The sequence below is a fragment of the Panthera pardus genome, unplaced genomic scaffold, assembly GCF_024362965.1.
Source record: "Panthera pardus isolate Hobbes unplaced genomic scaffold, ASM2436296v1 HiC_scaffold_13, whole genome shotgun sequence".
Classification (NCBI taxonomy): domain Eukaryota; kingdom Metazoa; phylum Chordata; class Mammalia; order Carnivora; family Felidae; genus Panthera; species Panthera pardus.
The window spans coordinates 58,829,902-58,854,342 of NW_026526688.1; the positions used below are offsets into that span (position 1 = coordinate 58,829,902).

The following is a 24,441-nucleotide window of genomic DNA, read 5'->3' on the forward strand; positions in this document are numbered from 1 at the left end:
AGATAAGAAAAACTCAGCACAGAGAAGCTAAGTAATCTGCTGAAGGTCACACAGCTAGCAAGTCATCCCAGCACTCTGGTTCCAAGGCCTATGCTCTGAACCACTAAGCTCCACTAATTATTGCGGCAGGGAGAGGAAAAGCAGAACTGCCAGATTTGGCAAATAAAAATATAAGATGCCCAGTTAAATATGAATTTAAGATAATGAATAATTTTTTAAGTTTATTTATTTATTTTGAGGGAGAGAGATTGCAGTGAGAGAGGAAGACAGAGAATCCCAACCAGGCTCCACACTGTCAGCACAGAGCCCAACACAAGGCTCAAACCCACAAACTGTGAGATCATGACCTGAGCCGAAATCAAGAGTCAGACACTTAACTGACTGAGCCGCCCAGGCGCCCCTAAATAATGAATAATTTTGAACAAAAATATCTTCCATGTAGTACTTGGGACATACTTATACTGAAAAAAAACCTATTCATTGCATATCCGAAATTCAAATTTAATTAACCAGCCTGTTTTTAAACTGGCAATCCTGTGTGGAATAGATGCCTAAAATGTGACCCTCAGCCTGTTTCCAGAGAGCTTTCTCATATCTGCTACCATATTTGAACACGTTTCTGAGGTCTAAATTATGTCCCAGTCTCATTCCTGGTGCCGACTTTTGGTCAACCACTGAAATTAAAAAGCAAGCAAGCTTGACCCTATATTAACAATAGAAAATACAGAGATCTTTAGGCACTATGATTTTCAGACCTTCTTAAAAACTCATTCAAATTCCGTGCCTAGTTCTTAAGGAAAACTTAAATAGAGACCTAAGGAGACATTACCAAAAAATTAAGGAATGAGAATGGGTCATTTATTTTTATATTCAGGAATGCCATTTTCTCATACTCTCATAAGAAAAATCAGCAGTACTTTTCAAGTGTTTAAAGAGCCCAGCTAGGAATAGGGTTGAGAGTAGGAGTAAAGAGAAAATCAGGCAGATGACAGACAATCATTAACAAAAGGATTCAGACCTTCCTACTCCCCCTGTACTTTATGAGCCACAGCCCCACCTTGAGCTAGAAAGATGATATTTAGATTTCTGCTAACAGACATGCTTGAATATTTACTCAAAACACACACTCAGGCTCTCGACAACTACAGGAAAATATAGGAATTTTTTAAAAAAGTCATGTGCTTAGAGTATTTTTGATGACTTCTTTTTTAGCATTAAATGGTGTGTGTTCTTCATGATTCAGGTAAGTTTGTGTTTCCACGTAGCTTGACATCACATGCGTGAATCAGCAGAAAACCAGCATCTTCAACACATTTTCTATTTACTGACAATCATTGCAGATAGAGCTGTCCTTTATACAACTATAAAAGCTTTCCTCTCCCATCCTAGGACAAAACATTTTAGGGGAAGAAGAGAATCTTGGCAGAATCTTGGTGTTCAAAATAAGGATAATGACTTACAGGTTTAACCCATTATGGGGTGAGAAGCATTCTACCCAAAGGACCAATGATTTGACCCACAGTCAGATTTGCCAACTGAGTAGAATTCATTTAGGGAAACTAACCCTGAAAGGGGATTCAGGTCATGGCTCCTCCACTCAATAGCTTTGTGATGTCACTGTTTCTCTAAGCCTCAAGTTTTCTCATTTCTAAAATAAAAATAGTATTAGTGGCTACTTCACAAGGTTGTGAGGAATTAATGAACTAGGCTATAGCAGAGTGCCTGGCAGCCTATGTAAACACCCAGTGAATGTTACTGGTGGTGTTACTATTACGATTCATCATTTGATGCCGAACAATGCACGTATGGCCCCCTGACTAGCTTCTCACTAGAAAAAGATACTTCTGCCCATGGGTCCTGTCCCTTTTGGCAGTTCAACTGCATTCTCTGGGTGAACAGGATGTTGGCACGTCTATAGCTACGGTATAATTGAATCCATGGTATGTAAATATGTCTATAATTAGACTCTAGTGTTCTTAAGAAATAAGTTCTCAAGCCACAATTTGTACATTTCTTTTAAAAATGTGATGACTGGGGCACCTGGGTGGCTCAGTCAATTAAGCATCTGACTTCAGCTCAGGTCATGATCTCACCATGAGTTTAAGCCCCTGACAGCTCAGAACCTGGAGCTTGCTTCTCTCTCGGCCCCTCCCCTGCTCATTCTCTGTCTCTCTCTCTCAAAAATAAACAAACATAAAAAAATTTTCTTTAAAAATCTGATAATTTGCACAGATATTTACATATTTAAATAGACTCTAGACTAATTCCTGAAACAAACCACAACTTTTTAAAGAAAAGCTTATTTCCTTCCTAAGGCTGTTTATTAAGTATTTAGAAAATAAGATTAACTTTGAAAGGTATTTTCATCTCTTGGTCACTTAGTTGAATACTTATACTTTCCACACTAGTTAAATTAAACTTAGATTTTAAAGCAAAAACAATTCTCTGCCTTTAACAACACCATTTAAAATGCAAATTACATTGCAGATAAAAAGAATTGAAATTTTTATAGTTTAAAAATAAGTGGAATTCCAGAGTCAATATCATATAAATAGGTGTCCATCTGGCCAACCTCGTGATTGCCAAATCCCTTCTTTCAATTGTTCGTGTTTAACAAGAATTTAAACAGCTCCCTCTTGTGGCCTAAGAAGCCATCGGCAATCCAGAGTTTGGTCAGCTTCTTAACCTGTCATTTTATTCGCTGCACATTTACTTACTAAATTATAGATTGTCTATCTGCTATAGTGGTGGAGAAGGAGAGCATAAACAGGGGGCTGAGACGAGTGTTGTTGCCTATAGATGTGATTCATACGGATGTAGTCAGCTTTAAAGTTTCAGACTGGAACTCTGGCTTAGTGTTCATGCTGCTTCTAATTTAAGGGCTATATTTCTCTAAAATGAAAGGTTGAGCTTTGGCCAAGCAGCTCATTAAGCAAATGATTGCGTACATTGACTTGTTGTGGTACAATGTGCTCAGAAATCCTGATACCAAATTTATCTATTTTCAGATAAAGAAGTCTCAGATCAAAGGGTGTGAATGAAAAGTCCCTCTTAACACATTTTCTGGTAAACTTTGTCATACTCCCTGAAACTCCATTTTAACTAGTTGTTCATTCCAAAAATATTTGGGGGCTGCCATTACGTACTGGGCACTGTGCTAGACACTGCAGATACAAAACCAAAACAGAGTTGCCCCCATAAATGCCACAGCCTCGTTGGGAAGAGAAGCGTTAAGCAATCATACGGTAATATGTCGGATGTGGCAACCACTGTCAGTGAAAATGACAAGGAGACTTAATGGAACCAGGTACATCAGGGAAGGCAGCCTCTCTGAGAAATGACTGAGTAGAAATTGGCCAGATTAAGGAAGGGTGGGAAACTATTTCAAGTAGGAAAAGATAACATCCCCCCCTCCGCCCCAAATAGCATACATCAAAGTTGAGAACAGGGAAGTGTTTTACTTTTGAGGAACTGGACACACATAATGGGGCTGGAGAAAGTGGCAGGAGACGGTAGAGGGGCAGTATTAGGCAGAAGCCAGTCCTGCAGGGCCTCGCAGACTACATACTTACGGGCTTTGAGCGTTATCCCCACTGGGATACACACCGGGAATCCATGAAATGTTTCAAGTTTCAAGTTCATGACTAACATGACACGCTACAATCTGCTTTTTTTTGGGGGGGGGGGTCCTACTGGCTGCATGTGTAGACAGGATTGGAGGGAAGCAAGAGAGGAAGTGAGGATACTCATCAAAATACAACTGTCGCAGTCCAGCAAGTACTGTTGGCTAGAGCCTGGGTGGGGTCTGAGGAGATGGCTGGAGGGAGAAAGATTTTAGAAATATACTGGAAGATTACATTGACCAGCATTTGCTAATGAAACAGAAGCTAGAGGTAGGGGAAAAGAAGGCTTAAAATGACCCCCAACATGGCAAAGACAGTGAAAAATCTACACCTATATGCAAAACTCTGGGTGAATCTCACAAATGCTGCTGAATTAAAGAGTCAGAGAAACAGCCAAACAGAAAAATACCTATCTGCAGCTTCTGCCACCTCCTCTCTCTGAAGCTGCTGGGTGCCCTGCCAGGTCCTATTTTGTGTCATTTTACGACCCTAAGGTTGTCTGCCTTCCAAAGTCACACCAAGAGAACTGACATGGAAAAACCAAAGCCTAAGGTTTGAATAGATAGAGACAACCAACCAATAAAGACATTTATGTTTAACACATTGGACGTTCAAGAAACAGCTTAAGCCCTGAGCAGGACACAAATGGGACATGTCTTTTTGAACATTATCTTCAATATAACATAATCTGTAGACCATAATTGTGGTCTACAAATGAAGGGAAGTGAAAAGAGAATTCATATGTTTTTCTGTATAGATAGAAATGCTTAGTGTGAAGAGAGAATGAAAGCCCCCTATGCCAAACGAAACCATGAGAAATATTACTTTGAATTTCCTGCTTATTTTATGCCCATTGTATCACAAATTGTTCAGCTGCTGGGATTGAAATCAAAATAGATTTTCTGGCCCCAAAGCAGAAAGCTTCTAGTCAGGAAAACAAACACCAGCCTTCTAAATTGTCTGAGAGCTGGAATTAGTTTGAATGAGGAGCCTAAGTCTTTCAGCTGAGGAAAACATATTTGAATGTGGGAGATCATCTAAGGACATTACATGAGGATTTCCCTAACAGTATCTGACAAGAAGAGGGGAGAAAACAAAACTTCCGGTTGAAACAGAAAACAAAATATGAAGAGAACAAGGAGTTGAGTATGCAGTTTGGTGGCTTAACTTGGTAATTCATTTCAAACTCAGATTGGAGGAAAGTGTTTAAGCAAAATTGTTTCATTGTCCTGACAATTCCCACACTGAATCATACATCGTTATCACCTCAATTCTATAAAGGAGAGAAATTACCTTTGTTAGGACAGGAAAGAAATGTTCTTCCATCTGCTTTAGATGGGGCATTAAACTGACCATTTTTAGATGTTAGTATATGTCTCATTCTTCATATTGGTCTTGATGAAAGAAAGAAAGAAAGAAAGAAAGAAAGAAAGAAAGAAAGAAAGAAAGAAAGAAAGAAAGAGAGAGAGAGAGATGGACAAAGGAAGGAAGGAAGGAAAGAAGGAAGGAAGGAAGGAAGGAAGGAAGGAAGGAAGGAAGGAAGGAAAGAAGGAAGGAAGGAAGGAAGGAAGGAAGGAAGGAAGGAAGGAAGGAAGGAAAGAAAGACCAAGACCGTAGAGAAGATAGGAAGATTTCACACGTCAGAGAGAGACTAACCGTATCACGACCCCATTTTACTTATAACATTGAACATTGCAAGCTTGAATCTCTTGTGCACTTGCCAGTTTTAAGCAGAATTCTGGGAAAGCAGATCTGAGGTGAAGTGGACACTGTGATGAGCCTGCCTGATGCTCCTTCAGGACTGCAGTCCCCAGACCCCCGACTGCTGGGAGGGCTGGCGGCTTACTGATCTCATTTGAGTCCCTCTCTGCAGATCACTCACAACTGAGAAAAGTCAGCTCACTCAAGGTCATACTTTCTTCCTGGGGCAGCCTGCTCCCAGTGACCAGTCAGTATGGCATCTAAAAGTCCAACCTCGGGGCACCTGGGTGGCTCAGTCAGTTAAGCATCTGACTTCAGCTTAGGTCACGATCTCACAGCTTGTGGGTTCGAGCCCCACATCAGGCTCTGTCCTGACACCTCGGAGCCTGGAGCCTGCTTTGGATTCTATGTCTCCCTCTCTCTCTACCCCTCCCTGCTCGCACTCTGTCTCTGTCTCTCAAAAATAAATAAATATTAAAAAACTAAAAATAAAAAAAAATAATAAAAGTCCAACCTCTACCCCTGAAATCTAGAAAAATTCAAAACAGCTTTGGTTCAATAAATTTCAAATAAATAAATAAATAAATAAATAAATAAATAAAACAAAATAAACAGAAAAAAAAAAAACCAAAAAAAAAGAGGTTAGAGTGGGAGAGAGCCAAAGCATAAGAGACTCTTAAAAACTGAGAACAAACTGAGGGCTGATGGGGGGTGGGAGGGAGGGTGGGTGATGGGTATTGAGGAGGGCACCTTTTGGGATGAGCACTGGGTGTTGTATGGAAACCAATTTGACAATAAATTTCAAAACAAAAATAAAAAGTAAAAAATTTAAAAATTTAAAAAAAAATAAAAAACAAAACAGCTTTGGTTTCAGTGCTCCCTCCAGGGTCAACTGAGACTTTTGTCAAGATTCCATTACAGTTCAGCTTCTTCCTTTGCACAATCCTGCTACCCTTCCTTCTCATCTACAGGTGTAAATCTTGAGAGTACTCCCTGATCAACTTTCTACCTGCTGAACTCAAAGTTGACTAACCAGGGAACACAACTGTGACACTGGAATTACGAAACTGGTGTTTTTTTATTTGTTTGCTTGTTTTCCTACTAAGGAGTAAGGAATAGGAGGTTCTTAAGCCTGACTCCTAATCATCTTTCCTCTTTCCTTTCTTTGGAGAATTCAAAGCATGGGGATTACAAGAAGTTCCACTTAGGGAAACATTCAAAATCAACTTCATTTGATTGCAAACCAAGGCAATTCTCAGTCTATAAATTAATCTCCACAAAAACAACGAATTGAGTTGTATAATACTGCCCTCCTTCTGGAAATTCTCTTGTCCTCTGGACACTAAGACATGTAAGTTTCTGCCTCCCCTTCTACCACTATGACCAATCTCGTGTGCCTTTTATTCTCATTTATTAATGAATAGTAAATTACCCAGAGGTATTCAAAAATCAGTGAAAACATTAATTGTGATAGATATTAAAATGTCTCCTTTTTCAACATTTCCACAATGGTAACAATAAAAGAATATCTGAATAAAGCATTCACTTAGTTAACAACTATATATTGAACACTTTCTGTGTACCATAGATGGTTTAGAATTTGGGAAACAAAAATGAGTAAGGGATATCCCTGCCCTTAAGAAAGTTAACGTCTAGTTAGAGAGTCTCAACCCTATCAAACCCAACACCTCTTTTTTAAATTTTTTTTAATGTTTATTTATTTTTGAGAGACAGGGAGAGAGCAGGAGAATGACAGAGAGAGAGAGAGAGAGAGAGAGCAAGCGAGAGAGAGAGAGAAGAGAATCCCAAGCAGGCTCCACTCTATCAGTGCAAAGCCCAACATGGGGCTTGATCTCACAAACTGAGATCATGACCTGAGCCGAAGTCTGATGGTCAACCCACTAAGCCACCCAGGCACCCCATCCAACACCTCTTTTTTAAAACAAATATTTTATAATACCACCATTATGATATTGATATAAAATTCATAGGTAACTTACCTATGAATTAATATAATGCCCTAATTATAATATAAATTATAAAATGTAATTTATTTTACAATGACAAAATATAAACAAAAAGAAAGCAAACTGTAATTTTTTAAAGTCTTTTTTTTAATGTTTATTTCTTTTTGAGAGAGAGAGAAAGACAGAGTGAGAGCAAGGGAGGGGCAGAGAGAGAGGGAGAGACAGAATCTGAAGCAGACTCCAGGCTCCAAGCCGACAGCACAAAGCTCAACGTGTGCCTTGAACTCATCAACTGCAAGATCATGACCTGAGACAAGTCAGACGCTTAACCGACTGAGCCACCCAGGTGTGCCACAAGTTGTAATTTTTAAAATGTAGTTTGATACACAGCTGCTACAAAAATAATCAGATGCTATGCCTTACATAGTAGCACCCTCAATCATTGTGACAACCAAAAACTTCCAAAAAATTTCTAAAATGTTACCAGGAGCTGTCCTGCCTTCACTGAAAATTACTAGTTTAATCATTTAAGAGAACAAAATAATTTCTATGTATTTGAAAGATGGCATCTAATTCTAATACTTCAAAAATAAGGCATGGACCTTATGTATCTTTATTCTAAATAGAACAAGACTAGACAGGCACAACATTTTCGAGTAATACCATGTTATGAGCTGAATGTGTCCCCGAAAAATTCAAATGTTGAAGCCCTAACTCCTGTACCTTAGATTGTGACTGCATTTGGAGATAGTGCCTCTAAAAAGATAATTAAGTTAAAGTGAGGTCATAATGGTGGGCCATAATCCAATATAACTAGCATCCTTATAAGAAAAGAAGATCATGGGAGGCCTGGGTGGCTCAGTTGGTTGTGTCTGACTTTGGCTCAGGTCATGATCTCATGGTTCATGAGTTTGAGCCCCTTACTCAGGCTCTCTGCTGTCAGTGTAGAGCCCCCTTTGGATCCTCCCCGCCCCCCGCCCCTCTTTCTCTCTCTCAAAAATAAGTAAACATTAATAATTTTTTTAATGTTTATTTATTTCTGAGAGAGAGACAGAGCATGAATGGGAGAGGGGGAGAGAGAGAGAGGAAGACACAGAATCTGAAGCAGGCTCCAGGCTCTGAGCTGTTAGCACAGAGCCCAACGTGGGGCTCGAACTCACAAACTGTGAGATCATGACCTGAGCTGAAGTCAGACGCTTAACTGACTGAACCACCCAGGCACCCAAAAAATAAGTAACCATTAAAAAAAAGAAGAAGAGAAGATCATGACACAGAAAACACAGGCAGGACAACCATATGAGGAAATAGTGAAAAGGCAGCCAAATGCAAGCCAACAAGAGAGGCCTCAGGAGAAACTAACACTGTGGGCACCTGATCTTGGACTTGCAGCCTCCAAAACAGTGAGAAAATAAATTTCTGTTGTTTAAGTCACTCAGTCTGTGGTATTTTATTATGGCAGACAGAAACTAAAACACACCCCCAGATGGGAGTTGAGAGGTATCAACAGACCTAGATCTCCTGCCCAGAACTGGTAAAAGTCAGAAGGAAAAAGAAAAGGATTGAGAGGGAGCACTTGCACAGAAGTAGAAGAGTAGGAGGGCTGAATAGCTTTTGTGTTTAAGGAATTGCGTGGCCTGCTCATTTCATTTAACATTGTGTTCAACATTTGGAAAGAAAGGCATAATCCTCATGGAGAAGTCTATTAACAATAATTTCTGTGTCAAAACAGTAAAAGAGCAATTGTGAGAAAAATCCAATTCTCAATTGCATTTTCAAAATGTAGTGTATGTAAAAATACACAAGGGAAATTATGCAAGTAAATGTCTAATATTTGCATGGTTAGCAAAACTTTGCTCCAACGAAATGGGGACACAAAGAGGTACACTTATTGTATAAATTAATAAGGATCCATCTGTAGAAACTTGTTTCTCATTTCTGCATTCTGTTCCACCACATGTTCATTTTACGCATCAGTCTGATGTTATTCAGACCCATTAGACTACCATCGCATTCTGTGTATTTTCACCATCACTGCTGACTCACAATAGATCTGAGTTTCACAATGCAAAGGGTGTTTCTTTCTTACAACCAACTTTCCTATAAATCCTCACTCCTTCTTTCAATATTATCGACATGGCAGCAGTATCTTCTCTAGTGTGGAAAAAGTCCACATCAGCCACATTCTGATGGCAGGTGTGGAGAAGTAAGGGAAAATAGATAAGACTAATCCCTTCTTACAGCAGAAATAGCATATGAGCAAGAGGAATATAAATGCTACCTGAACTGAAAGGAGAAAATGTTTGCTTGGTTGCACTCTTTTTTTTCCTTTGCTGCACTTTTTTTTTTTTTCAGAAGCAATTAAATGTTTATTAAGCCTTTATATGTTCTGGACTCTGCTAAATACTGCAGAAATAACTATGAAGTGTAAAAAGACTCTTGCTTCCAAGAAATGATCGTCTATCTGGAAAGAGAATACTAGAATGTATGAAGCAATTGTTTAGAGAGCAATTACATGTTAAACTCTAAGACACTGATCACAGATCTTGCCTGACTAGGACAGCAAAGACAAGATCAATCCTCAAGCACCAACAGCCAGTTCATTCATTCAACAAGGAACACATGACAGACGCGTAGCCAGGCTCATGTTCATACCAGCTTTATGTTTACCTAGCACTGAGATGAAACCTGCTAAGTAAATTATATCATCAGCAAGCACAGAGGTATCAATCATTGCTCCAATGATTATCTTGGCTTTGCTAACAATATTTGTGTCAGCATTTCCAATGACACTATTAATTGAGTAATATTAAAGATGGAGGGCAAGGGGCGCCTGGGGGGCTCTGTCAGTGAAGCAACTAACTTCGGCTCATGCACAGTTCATGAGTTTGAGCCCCACGTCCGGCTCTGTGCTGACAGCTCAGAACCCGGAAGCTGCTTGGGATTCTGTGTCTCCCTCTCTCTCTGCCCCTCCTCTGCTCATGCTCTGTCTCCCTCTCCTTCAAAAATAAATAAACATTAAAAAAAAATTTTAAAGATGGAGAGCAAGGATGGTAAATTTGAGGCAGCATCCACAAGAATGAGCTCGAAACCCTGAGTAGAGGCAGTAAGTAAATACCTTCTCAGCCTGTTTTCCAGTTCCCATAGGCAGAACTAATAATATGTTTAAATCCCAGATATTGTGGAAACAATCATGTGGTTTAGGTAGCAGGTAAAGATAAAATATCAAGAGATCACATTTGATAGAAAAAAAATGCTATTTTCATATGACACTTCACCTGAACCATTAAAAAGAAGACAATTTTCTAATCAATTTTTCCTTGTAATTAAAAAAAAAAAACATAAGATAGCAAGAAAAGATGTAAAAGTCTTCCAGACACTCTTCCTGAGAATCAGTGTATTTGGTGAGATCTCTCTTATTTGTGTAACTGGAGTTTCCCAAGACTTTGCCAGCTTTTGCATACAGGACTTTCACCACCTGAAAGTGCCCCTTATTGGATCTCTGAGAGCATTAGGGCTTGACTTCTGTGTGCACAAACAGGCCTCTCCAGTTCTTCCCTTTCAACTGCCCTCACCAGCACTGGTTGCCTTACCAAAAAGGACATTGGTGCTGGTCCCTCCATGAAAGCTGTACTGTCTCCTGATGTTCCCAAAGGAAACCCTGAAGGTTCTAAAGCCCAGGGTTGTCACTGAATCAAAAATCATGTTTGGGTGCTCGCTTCAGCAGCACATATACTAAAACTGGAATGATACAGAGAAGATTAGCATGGCCCCTGTGCAAGGATCACATGCAAATTCGTGAAGCATTCCATTAAAAAAAAAAAAAAAAAGAAGCATGTTTGGCATGTTCCTCAAAGTGTCAGGCAAAGAGTTCTTTTTCCCTCTCTGGGGTACATTTTTTTTTATTGAAAATAAACACAGTGCTGCCAGAGTCCCTGGGTCTCCCAGAATCCCTCCTGCAGTCCCTCTCCCTACCTGGCTCAGAAAGGAGTCCACTGCAGAGGACTAAAGAAACATAATAATATTATTAGCTGGCACTTACAAAGGACATAATGTATCACGCACCACTTGAAGTCTTTTATGCAGCTTAACTCGAAACACCCCTGAAAGAGACTTACTACTAACACCCACATTTTGCAAATGGAGTATAGGAGATTAAGCACTAAATGCTAAAACTGGGACCTGACCCGTGCCTTCTGTCTATAGAATCTGTGCTCTGAAATGTTACTGCTTAACAAATATCAGGCTGTCTTTGGCATTCCTATCTTTCCCTCACCACAGATACCACTCTCCCCCAAGCCAAATCCCTAGTGAGAATTAATGCCGTAGGCGCTGGCTCAAGCTGAGACAGACCTATGCCACACTACTATCTTCCAAAGTTTATTTTTCCCATCACAATTAAAAAACAGTACTCTCAAGCCCCAAATGTCATGCATTTGGCCATTAACACTCTTCAATAGCCTGAGCTGGATTTATATCTTCCCTAGCTGTTCTTTTGGCAATGGTAAATTACCATAGAAGGACAGAAAATCTGGAATAGGGGCCACTACCCAGAAATTACAAACTCTGCCAAGGCTCTAAAATAGGAAATAATAGGAGCCAGTGGGGACTGGAGAGGCAATAATAAGGAACCAAAAAAAAAAAAAAAAAGGAAGTCAAAGAGATGAAAAAAAACATATCAACTTAGTTACTACCTTTGGCCACTTATTCAGATGCTATAATCAAACCTTGTTCCTGTAATTATAACTCAAATCCCTTGGCATGGAAAGAAAACAAGTTTACCTAGTTCCTATCTTTGCCAGTTCCCAAAAATGCATCTTTTCCTCCCCAAGCCCATCCCAATAAACACTTAACTGAGAGTTGACAATTTCACATGTGATAATTTGTGAGTGCTGGTCTCAAATGGATCTCAGGTGCAGCTAATATAAATGATAAAAATCTCAAGGGCTTGCCAGCTGGAGGTGTAACCTATAAACAAACTGGTTTTAATAGCAATTCATTCTGTGACAGACACTGTGTGATGACTTCTCTGAAAGCTTTCCACAGAATAAAAGAACTTGTATTTGCACAGAATACCATAGCAACTGACAATTACATCTCAATAGAAACTTTTTTTTCTTTAAGCAGTCTAATCAAGATTTGGGAGAATCAGAACTTTCCTGATAAATTAAATTTTATTTATAAAATTTTATAAATATATATATATATATATATATAATTATATATATTTTAATATATTTAATATATTTAATATATTTAATTATTTATAAATATATATATAAATATTATAAATTTATTTATTTATAAATTTGTCTGGTAAATTAGAGTGCTTGCTCTTGCTTTGTGCCATAGGGCCCAAGAAGCAAAAGCTGGGCAGTGACTCAAGGTGGCAACTGTAGGAGGAGATGAGCGAGATCTATCCCTCAGTGTGGGGTGAAGAGAGAGAAGTAAAAGATACGCATATATGTAACCATCCACATCCTCTACATCAATCAAGGCCATTGGATGGAATTGAGTTGATGGCCGTGCAACAGCATTTCTTTCCCTTTCTGCAACGAGTAGGTCACCCTTTCATGACCTCTACTTCCCTCTAACAGCTTTTGTACCTTTCTCTGCAAGTTCTCTTCTACCTCTAGTTGCTGTTCTACAAACCAAGGTTGACACTAAGTCCACTTCTCAAAACCATTACGTTAGCAGTGGGACCCCTGGAGTAAAATCAGAAAACAACTCTGTTTTCCTACATGACCATTCAAATTCACTCTTGGGGCAAGCTCTTCCCCTTGCATTTGGATAAAAACTCTTTTAATCACTCTCAAATTAAAAAAGTCTTCCAGCAATGTCAAGTCATTAAAAATTATTCTTTATTCAGTAATGAATATGTACAGGATGGTGCAATAAGTTAAAATTTCAATCTTAATTAAAAGGTTACAGTCTTGCATCTTGGATAAGGCATGCTGGGCTTGTTGCTGCTCTCTCCTTTCTGGACACCCACTACCACACCTAAGCATTCACTCATTAGATATCTTTGGGTCCCCAGGAGCTGAATTCTCCAAAAATCCTTTTTACTACTCCAACACTTTTATTCTTCCATGTGAGTGATGGATTAAGAGCAGCCAAACTGGTTTTTGACTACCTAAATCATGATCCATTCAACCAATTCATTAAAATATGCATTTGGCAGGGGCCAAGATGGTGGAACAACATGGAAGATTTTTTTGCATCTCTCATCCCTGAAATGTAGCCAGATCAACACTAAACCATTTTGGGGGGTGGGGGAGAGGGGAAAGTGGGTGGTGGGCATTGAGGAGGGCACTTGTTGGGATGAACACTGGCTGTTGTACAGAAAGGTTAACAAATACTTGGAGACTGAAGACCATCCTACTAAAGAATGAATGAGCTAACCAAGAAATTAAAGAGGAAATTAAAAAGTACATGGAAGCCAATGAAAATGATAACACCACAGCCCAAAGCCTCTGGGATGCAGCAAAGGCAGTCATGAGAGGAAAGTATATAGCAATCCAGGCCTTCCTAAAGAAGGAAGATAGGTCTCAGATACCTCAACCTTACTTTACACTTAAAGATCTAGAAAAAGAACAGCAAACAAAACCCAAAACAAGCAGAAGACAGGAAATAATTAAAGATTAGAGCAGAAATCAATGCTATCGAAACCAAAAAAACAGTAGAACAGATCAATGAAACCAGAAGCTGGTTCTTTGAAAGAATTAACAAAATTGATAAACCCCTAGCCAGTTTGTTCAAAAAGGAAAAGGAAAGGACCTAAATAAATAAAATTCAGAGTGAAAGAGGGGAGATCACAACCAACACTACAGAAATACAAACAATAATAAGAGAATATTATGAGCAATTATACACCAATAAAATGGGCAATCTGGAAGAAATGGACAAATTCCTAGAAACATATAAACTACCAAAACTGAACAGGAAGAAATAGAAAACTTGAACAGAATAGAAAAATTGAACAGGCCCACAACTAATAAAGAAATCGAATTAGTAATCAAAAATCTCCAAAAAACAAGAGTCCAGGGCCAGGTGGCTTTCCAGGGGAATTCTACCAAACATTTAAGGAAGCGTTAACACCTATTCTCTTTAAGCTGTTCCAAAAAACAGAAATAGAAGGAAAACTTCCAAACTCTATGAAGCCAGCATTACCTTGATTCCAAAATCAGACAAAGACCCCATTAAAAAGGAGAACTACAGACCAATTTCCCTAATGAACATAGATGCAAAAATCCTCAACAAGATACTAGCCAGATCCAACCAGATCCAACAACACATTAAAAGAATTATTCGCCATGACCAAGTGGAATTTATACCTGAGATGCAGATCTCATTCAATATCTGAAAAATAATCAATATAGTACATCACATCAATAAAAGAAAGGACAAGAACCACATGATCCTCTCAATAGACGCAGAGAAAGCATTTGACAAACTACAGCATCCTTTCTTGATAAAAACCCTCAAGAAAGTAGGGGTAGAAGATCATACCTCAAGATCATAAAAGCCATATATGAAAGACCCACTGCTAATATCATCCTCAGTGGGGAAAAACTGAGAGCTTACCCCCTAAGATCAGGAACATGACAGGGATGTCCATTCTCACCACTGTTATTCAACATAGTATTAGAAATCTTAGACTCAGCAATCAGACAACACAAAGGAATAAAAGGCATCCAAATCAGCCAGGAGAAAGTCAATCTTTCACTCTTTGCAGTGACATGATATTCTGTGTAGAAAACCCAAAAGATTCCACCAAAAAAAACTACTATATCTGATCCAGGAATCCAGCAAAGTCACAGGATATAAAATCAATGCACAGAAATCGGTTGCATTCCTATACACCAATAATGAAGCAACAGAAAGAGAAATCAATTTGATTCCATTTACAATTGAACCAAAAACCATGACATACCTAGGAATAAACATAACCAAAGAGGTGAAAAATCTTTACACTGAAAACTATAGAAAGGTTATGAAAGAAGTTGAAGAATACACAAAAGAAATAGAAAAATATTCCATGCTCCTGGATTGGAAGGACAAACATTGTTAAAATGTCGATACCACCCAAAGCAATTAACATATTCAATGCAATATGAATATGCAATATCAAAATAACACCAGCATTCTTCACAGAGCTAGAACAAACAATCCTAAAATTTGTATGGAACCAGAAAAGACCCCAAATAGCCAAAGCAATCTTGAGAGAAAAAAAACAAAAACAAAGCCAGAGGCATCACACTCCTGGATTTCCAGATGTATTACAAAGCTGTAATCACCAAGACAGTATGGTACTGGCATAAAAACAGACACTCAGATCAATGGAACAGAATAGAGAACCAAGAAATGGACCCACAAACATATGGCTAACTAATCTTTGACAAAGCAGGAAAGAATATCCAATGGAATAAAGACAGTCTCTTCAGAAAACGGTGCTGGGAAAACTGGACAGCGACATTCAGAAAAATGAACCTGGGCCAGTTTCTTACACCATACACAAAAATAAACTCAAAAATGGATGAAAGACCTAAATGTAAGACAGGAAGTCATCAAAATCCTAGAGGAGAGAGCAGGAAAAAACTTATTTGACCTCGGCTGCAGCAACTTCTTACTCAACACATCTCCAGAGGCAAGGGAAACAAAAGCAAAAATAAACTATTGGGACTTCATCAAAATAAAAAGCTTCTGAACAGTGGAGGAAACAATGAACAAAACTAAAAGGCAACCAATGGAATGGGAGAAGATATTTGCAAATGACATATCAGATAAAGGGTTAGTATCCAAAATCTATAAAGAACTTATCAAACTCAACATCCAAAAGACAAATAATCCAGTGAAGAATGGGCAAAAGATATCAATAGACACTTCTCCAAAGAAGACATCCAGATGGCCAACTGACACATGAAAAAAATGCTCAACATCACTCATCATCAGGGAAATACAAATCAAAACCACAATGAGATACCACCTCACACCTGTCAGAATGGCTCACATTAACAACTCAGGCAACAACAGATGTTGGTGAGGATGAGGAGAAAGAGGATCTCTTTTGCACTGCTGGTGGAAATGCAAACTGGTGCAGCCACTCTGGAAAACAGTATGGAGGTTCCTCAAAAAATTAAAAATAGAAGTACCCTATAACCTAGCAATTGCACTACTAGGTATTTATCCAAGGGATTCAGGTGTGCTGTTTTGAAGGGGCACAAGTACCCCAATGTTTATAGCAGCACTGTTGACAATAGCCAAAGTATGGAAAGAGCCCAAATGTCCATCGATGGATGAATGGATAAAGAAGATGTGGTATATATATATATATATATAAATATATATATATATACACACACACACACACACACACACACACACACACACACAATGGAGTATTACTCTGCAATCAAAAAGAATGAAATCTTGCCATTTGCAACTACGTGGCTAGAACTTGAGGGTATTATCCTAAGTGCAATTAGTCAGAGAAAGACAAATATCATATGACTTCACTCATATGAGGAATTTAAGATACTAAACAGATGAACATAAGGGAAGGAAAGCAAAAATAATATAAAAACAGGGAGGGGGACAAAACATAAATGACTCTTAAATATAGAGAACAAACAGAGAGTTGCTGGAGAGGTTGTGGGAGGGGGGATGGTCTAAATGGGCAAGGGGCATTAAGGAATCTACTCCTGAAATCAGTGTTGCACCATATGCTAACTAACTTGGATGTAAATTAAACAATAAATAAATTTTCAAAATAAATAAAAATAAAATAAAATATCCATTTGGTCTTTTGATTTAATTACAATTTATGGTATGTTTTCTATTTACAGAGCACTGTGCTAAGGATACTGCAAAAGACAGCTCTCTGCCATTCAGAAATTTTCCATCTAGTTCAGATGAGAAAACATGCACACAAATAAGTAGACCACAACACCGTGTATACTATGACCCTATGGTCATGAGAATAGTAAACGCTGCAGGAAATTAGTAAAGGAAACTATCTTTTCCAACATGGATTGGAGAAGACTTCATGAGGACATAGAATGTAAATTTGAAACTTGAAGGCCATATAATAATAATAGCTCAATATGGTGTTTTATGCACATATTTCTATTAAACCCTACAACAACCTTACAAAATAGGTACTATTATTATCTGTAGTTACATATGAGAAACCTAAAAGCTAGTGATATCAAGTAATTTCATTCAAGTTCCCATAGCTGAGAAGAGAAGATCAGGGACTCAAACATTGTCTACTTTAGAACCTTGGAGAGTACTTTCCAAAATGGGAGGTGGAGGTGGAGAACAATACAAATAAGAAAACAAAGTGAGGAAAGGTAAAGGGTGGTCAAAGAATGGGCTAACAGGACATCCCATTTTGACAGGAGGGAATAAGCTCAGCATGAGGTATTGGAAGATGACAGAAATGTTTGGTGGAACAGTGGACTCAATTATCTCCAAATGTGAGTAGCTTTTAGGAAGAACCTCTAACAGAAGAGCATGTCTGGCAGCTATTTGTCCCATTTGTGTCTACCATCTCCCCTAGTGCTGACCACAACAAGTTTGTCTTGAATTCAAGCCTGTGTTTATTTCACCTCTTTCTTTCTTATGCCCCTAGGAATTGATCTGACAACTCCTATATGAGGAGAGTTTCTATTTACACAGTCCTGCATTCAGGTGTCTGGACAGCTCATCCTCATGACATGACTCTCCTTTTCCACAACCCAAATAAATAAAAATGCCAATCAAAAGTCTTCAGTAGGGCAGGCTGCTTTTTTAATCTTGTAGTGTGTTTAGAGGGTAAGAGTGTGAGCAGGGAGACATGTGAGAGAGGGGAAATACTAGAGAATAACAGTGAGGTGACCTAGAGGAAAGATCTATCACAACTAAGAAAAACTCATTAATCTGCTCAGAGAAAAACAGTCAATTATGATTTTCAGTGAGGCCTTAGGAAGTGTGATATAAGCTGCCATTTAACCAATAAAAAAGTCTTTTTATTTTTTTTAGGTGTATATTATCTATCATTATGTTTGACTTATAGAGAGTGATATCCTTGTGAAATGAGGGGGTCTAGTGAGTTTTCTTCAAAACACAACAACTAATTGTGCTGCTCCTTCAACTCTTTCCTACATGACCATTTTCGCCCTAGACCTAATGTACTTTTAATCCTCATAGTCATATCACTGAGATTTTGCATTTACTAGACTACCTAGCTACTATCTTTTTCTCTTTTTCCAAATTAAAAAGAAACAAATGAGATGCGCCTAGGTGGCTCAGTTGGTTAAGTGTCCGACTTTGGCTCAGGTTATGATCTTGGGGTTCATGAGTTCAATCTCTGCATTGGGTTCTGTACTGATAGCTCAGAGCCTGGAGCGTGTTTCGGATTCTGTGTCTCCCTCTCTGCCCATCCCCCACTTGCTCTCTCTCTCTCTCTCTCTCTCTCTAAACATTAAAAAATAGGGGGGGTGCGGCGCCTGGGTGGCTCAGTTGGTTAAATGTGAAACTTCGGCTCAGGTCATGATCTTGCGGTTCATGAGTTCAAGCTCGCCATTGGGCTCTGTACAGAAAGCTCAGAGCCTGGAGCCTATTTTGGATTCTGTGTCTCCCTCTCTCTTTGCTCCTCTCCCACTCCTGTTCTGTCTGTCTGTCTGTCTGTCTCTCTCTCTCAAAAATAAACATTAATTTTTTTTTTTAATTTTAAGGAAAGAAATGAAATGGTAAGTGCAGCCATTAACAGCTGCAGAATGAGTTAGAACTTCAAAACTTGGAGTGTCTAGTTTGTTACTGGGTCTGGCCCTATACTGTAACTCCTATAGGGGTTGGTAGGTCTTTTCCTGTGACTGAGGTACAGGAGGAAATTCCAAAAGCATCAGGCATAGAATAATTTATATTTCCCATGGGGTTCTCCCCATTTCTCTAGGTATGGTCTCAGATTTGGGGTTCTCTTTTCAGGCATTTTTTTTCTGATATGGTAATGTTTGAAACTTTGCTTTCAGTCACTAAAGAAGAGCAGCAAATATACATGAAATGCCTCCTTAGGAGATTCAGAGGTACTAGTAAGTTCTGCAGTAAGGAATTGCCTTCAGTTTTATTTCACCTGGAAGTCCCCATACTTTTCTTCTTGTAATAGCTATTATCGTCCTGTAGACACATGTTAGGAAGCACTGTTATAGATGAAAATAAAGACATGCAACATCTGGCCTGTCAGACTGGATTATAATAAAAGTCTTTTGGGTTGACAGAAAGAAAAATGCGTAACTGCAAGTGTATTTTTCATGCATCAAACATCTATAAATTACATATCCTAAATATGAACTATTATGATGGAATTTTAAATGCCCAAGATAAAAATAAAATAAATAAGTCAGAGTTTATCATTTCAAGTCTCATTTTTATGCTATTTCCAACAGAAGTATACTCTCATTTTCTAGAAATTTCCTTGAAATTTTTAATGAACATTCTAAATGTACCTGGGCTACATAGCCTGGCTTCTTATTCCACCTTTATAAATAGGTCTGACCCACTGAAAACTACAGAGATACAATTATGTGCCAGAAAAATACAACTGTAGATTTTTTTTTTCCCAGAAACTGCAATAGAGCCCTCCTGTGGCTAATTTAATCCAACAAAATTTCCCTGATCTAAGCAGAAAAGCATATAAAGAAGCAGTTTTACTGCAGCTATAGCCATGGCAATGTGCTTTGAGTCTAAGAGCCCTGGGAATAAACAGCTCTATGACAAATATATATTCCCTTAGAAAGAGAAAATAAAGCCTAAGGATAGAAGGAAAAGAATTCACCTCTTTATTTGGCAGACAGTGTCTGAAGTCATTTTTATCAATTTCATGGCCGTAGTTTACCAGAAGGAAAGGCCTGGAATTTAGGAGCTATTGCAGCAGTGAGAAAATATGTGTACCTTAAAAAAGGAAAACCACCTATTTCCATGACTCAAACTTCCCAAATGTTAAATGAGAAAAGAAGTTTCCATTTATCCAGAAACAATTTATCTGGCAGATACTGTAGACTGAGTATCAGTGTCCTCCTAAAATTCATATGTTGCAAATCTAAATGCCCAGTGTGATGGTATTAGAGGTGGGAGGGGGGTATTTGGATGGTGATTAGGAATTAGTGCCCTTATAAAAGAGGCATAAGAAAGCTCCCTTGCCTCTTCTCCCATGTGAGATTATAATGAGAGATGGCTATCAATGAGGAAGTGTATTCTCACCAGGCATCAAATCTATCAGCACCCTGATCTTGGACTTCCCAGCCTCCAGAACTAAAAGAAATTAATTTACACTGTTTATAAGTCATCAACTTGTGATATTTTATTATAGCAGCCCAAACAGAGTAAGACAGAAATTGACAACAAGAGTGTAATGTCCTTAACAAACACATAAAAAATGTGGAAGCAGCTTTGGGACCAAGTATTGGGTAGAAGCTGGAAGAATTTTGGGGTGCATGCTAGAAAAAGTCTACATTGCCAAGAACAGACCATTAAGGTTGATTCTGGTATGAATCCAGAAAGAAAAGAAGAGAAAGCCACAGTCTTTTAAGAGAATACCTACATAATCCTGAACAAACATTGGTAGAAATACGGACAAGAAAAGCCATTCTGATGAGATTACAGATGGAAATGAGGAACATATTAGTGGAACAAAGACCATCCTTGTTATAAAGTGGCAAAGGACTTGGCTGAATTGTGTTCATATGTTTTATGGAAGGTAGACTGGAAAGTGATGATAAAATTGGGTATTTGGCTAAGGAAATATCTAAGCAAAGTATAGAAGGAATGGCCTGATCCCTCTTGGACTGCTTTATAGTAAAATGCAAGAAGAGAGGGGCGCCTGGGTGGCGCAGTCGGTTAAGCGTCCGACTTCAGCCAGGTCACGATCTCGCGGTCTGTGAGTTCGAGCCCGGCGTCGGGCTCTGGGCTGATGGCTCGGAGCCTGGAGCCTGTTTCCGATTCTGTGTCTCCCTCTCTCTCTGCCCCTCCCCCATTCATGCTCTGTCTCTCTCTCTGTCCCAAAAATAAATAAAAAACGTTGAAAAAAAAAAAAAACTAAACTAAAAAAAAAAAAATGCAAGAAGAGAGAAATGACTTAAAAATGGAATTATTAATTAAAGGAGGAGCAGAACTTAAAGATTTGGAAAATGATCACCCCATCTATATTGGAAAAAATGGGAAAAAGCCTATTCAGGAGAAAACACATAATGCATGGCCAAATTTGATAAAGAGATTAATATGAATCAGCTATCTCCACAGAGGCTTGGAGCTATTCTTCCAGATAATGGGGAGATTAGTCAGCCATCTAAACACAAGTTGTATGGGAAAACACCCAGTCTTCCTTCCTGTGTGTCTACCTTACTCTAACACTACTGCCACACTCACAACACTTGTGACACCAAATGTGGGGGGGATTTCTCCTACCAAGCAGTTCTCTAGACACCAGCTGGGTGTCCTATAACTTAACTCAATTCTGACACTACCCAGAGATAGCATATGATCCCACAGATTAAAGGCTCATTCCCACAAGACTGTTCCCACCCCACTTCAGATGTCAATCACAAGTCCCCACTGTTACCCTTGCTTCTAACAGGCTATAAACCTGAGGTTCCCACAATCCTCTCCTCAGATTCAATTAATTTGACAACTCACAGAACTCAGGGAAACACTTATTTACCATTTACCTGTTTATTAAAAGATATGATAAAAGATACAGAAGAACTGCCAGACGAAGAGATGAATTGGGTGAGGTCTGGGAGGGTCCTGAGTACAGAAGCTTCTGTCCCTGTGGAGTTGGGGTGTGCCACCCTCCCAGTATGTACGAATTCACCAACCTGGAAGCTCTTGGAAGCCCCTACTACTAGAATTTTATGGAGGTCTCCTTACATAATGTTAAAAATAAAACCACAGGCCCAAAATGGCATCACTCAGGCCATGTCACTAAACCAGAGCTTAATACCTAACCTAACTGCAGTTTCAACCTCTCCCAGAAAAGTAAATCTTAAGTGGTCAGTCGGGAATTTTCTGATAAGCACCAATGAAGTAATCTGTTGCCAGGGCCCTCTCAATTCCCTAAGGAATATAAAGTAATCTGCATAAGACTTCCCCCTAAGGAAAGATAATCTTGCTTGGAACAATCCTTCCTTTTCTTTTATTAATGACTTTAGTGCCCTATCCTACTTCCCATAAAAACTTTCCATTTTGTTCAACTCCTCAGAGCTCCCCTCTACTTGCTAGAAGGGATGCTACCATGATTCATAAATCACTTAATAAAGCCAATTAGATATTCAAATTTACTCACTTGAATTTCTGTTCTTTAACATTAGGCATGATCAGTTATTAACTTTTTTTCAGCTCAGCTGAAAGTTCCAAGCTTCTAACCATGGCTTGGTCTTTCTGGTGATCAGCTCACATCTAGGAGCCCACCCAGAGTCACCACATTAGAACAAAAAATGCTCATGGTGCTCTTATTACTTAGCAATTTACAAGGGTTTCAGGAGCCCTGTGCAGGAACCAGGGTCAAAGACCTAATATTTATATTTTCTGTTACTTCTGTTATCTGTTATCTTCTGTTATTCTTTTAGGCCAAGACCAATATCCAAGACAATGGAAAGGCATTAGAGGTCATCAGAACTGCCCCTCCTGTACAGACTCAGAGTACAACGGGGCAGAACATTTTCAAAAGAGGGGCCACCACCACCAGGTGCCGTCTTACAGCATAGGCTCTGCTTCCCCCCACTCCAACACCCTATTCCTCTGCACCCCAGGCTGGGGTCCAGCAGGCCCTGGTGAAGCATAAGCTGGGCTCAGCAAAGCCTAGGGGACATGGTTGCCTCCTCCTAGATTTCTAAGGATGCCTCCAAGAACCTCAGGGTCCAGGCAAAGAACCACAATGGAAGTGGAGACACCACAGAGAGCCCAAACTAGGGCAATGCCCAGCAGAACCATGAGGGTGAATACTACCTCATTACCCCAGACTGGTAGTCACCACTGTGCGGTCCCAATCAAGAGAGCCACAGGCACACAGCACCAATCCACAAGAACCACAACATAAGCTGTGCCAAGCAAACCGTAGAGGCAGGGTCACCCAGAGCTTTGGGGACTCAAATTCCACGTGGCAAATTCCACACTCCTGTGTGTCTGGAAGGCAGAACCTCCAACCCAAAGGTCCTATAGGGCTGAACATCGAGTCAAAGATTATTTTCAAACCTTAAGTTATAACAATTTCACATTTGAAGTTTGGACTTGCTCAAGCCTTTTCTTTCCTATTTCTCCTTTTTGAAATGTGTTTATCCTATTCCTGTCCTGTAATTAATTGTATTTTGGAAGCGCATAACACATTTGACTTCACAGCTGGAGAGGAATTTGCCTCAAGATGAATCAGTCATATCTTGAGTGTCACCCATATCTGATTTAGATATTTAGATGAGACTTTGGACTTAGACTTCTGAGTTGATGACACATGATAAAGACATAAGTTGGTAGGGGGGAAGGGGGGGTGCAGGGTAAGGGCAAAATTCTGTTATAGCAACCCAAACAGACTAAGACAGCAGACCTCAATTTATTAAGATACAAACTCAAAACCAGAAAGTAATAGAAAACAAACATATTGTTCTAAACTTGACTTATTTATTGGTGTTCCTTGTTACGGACCAGAGAAGGTTTCTTTTATGTTGCCTGTTGAGTATCTGAGGACCTGAAACACAACTGCAAGACCTACTTCTCATCTAATTTCCGCACACATCTCACAGTCTTGGCTACCTCTCTAATGATGCTTTCTTATCTCTCTTGCCTCAAAGCTTCCATGGACCACTCTGATAACCGGTACATTACTGGTTCATTCCGGCCTGTGGAACCCTCTTCCCATAAACTTCCCTCATGTGCAATGGCCGCCCTCTTTCCAACCCTGATGTAACCTATACCAAAGTGCATGAACTGAATAATTATGAAAATTCACTTCCTTCCTGAGGAAAGAGCTCCTGGTAAGTCTGCTTGGGTGAACTTCCACTGATTCTAGGTAGGGTGGTATACAGTGACTAAATCATTTTGGGGTTTTGTGGATATGTCTAGGAACTTACAGAGACCAATTCACAGTATCTCACACAGTATCTCACACCCAGTGAATATCTGTTAAA

At 39.2% G+C, this 24,441-nt stretch overlaps 1 long non-coding RNA gene and 1 other non-coding gene across 2 annotated transcripts in view; one reads left to right on the forward strand and one right to left on the reverse strand.

The window, feature by feature from the left end:
* Positions 1–24,441, reverse strand: part of LOC109262428 (uncharacterized) — a 203,686-nt gene that overhangs the window by 169,832 nt on the left and 9,413 nt on the right. The gene's annotated exons all lie outside the window — the stretch shown is intronic.
* On the forward strand, positions 11,000–11,106 carry LOC128776745 (U6 spliceosomal RNA). The gene has a single exon (XR_008421923.1). It is a non-coding gene; the product is annotated as a U6 spliceosomal RNA (small nuclear RNA).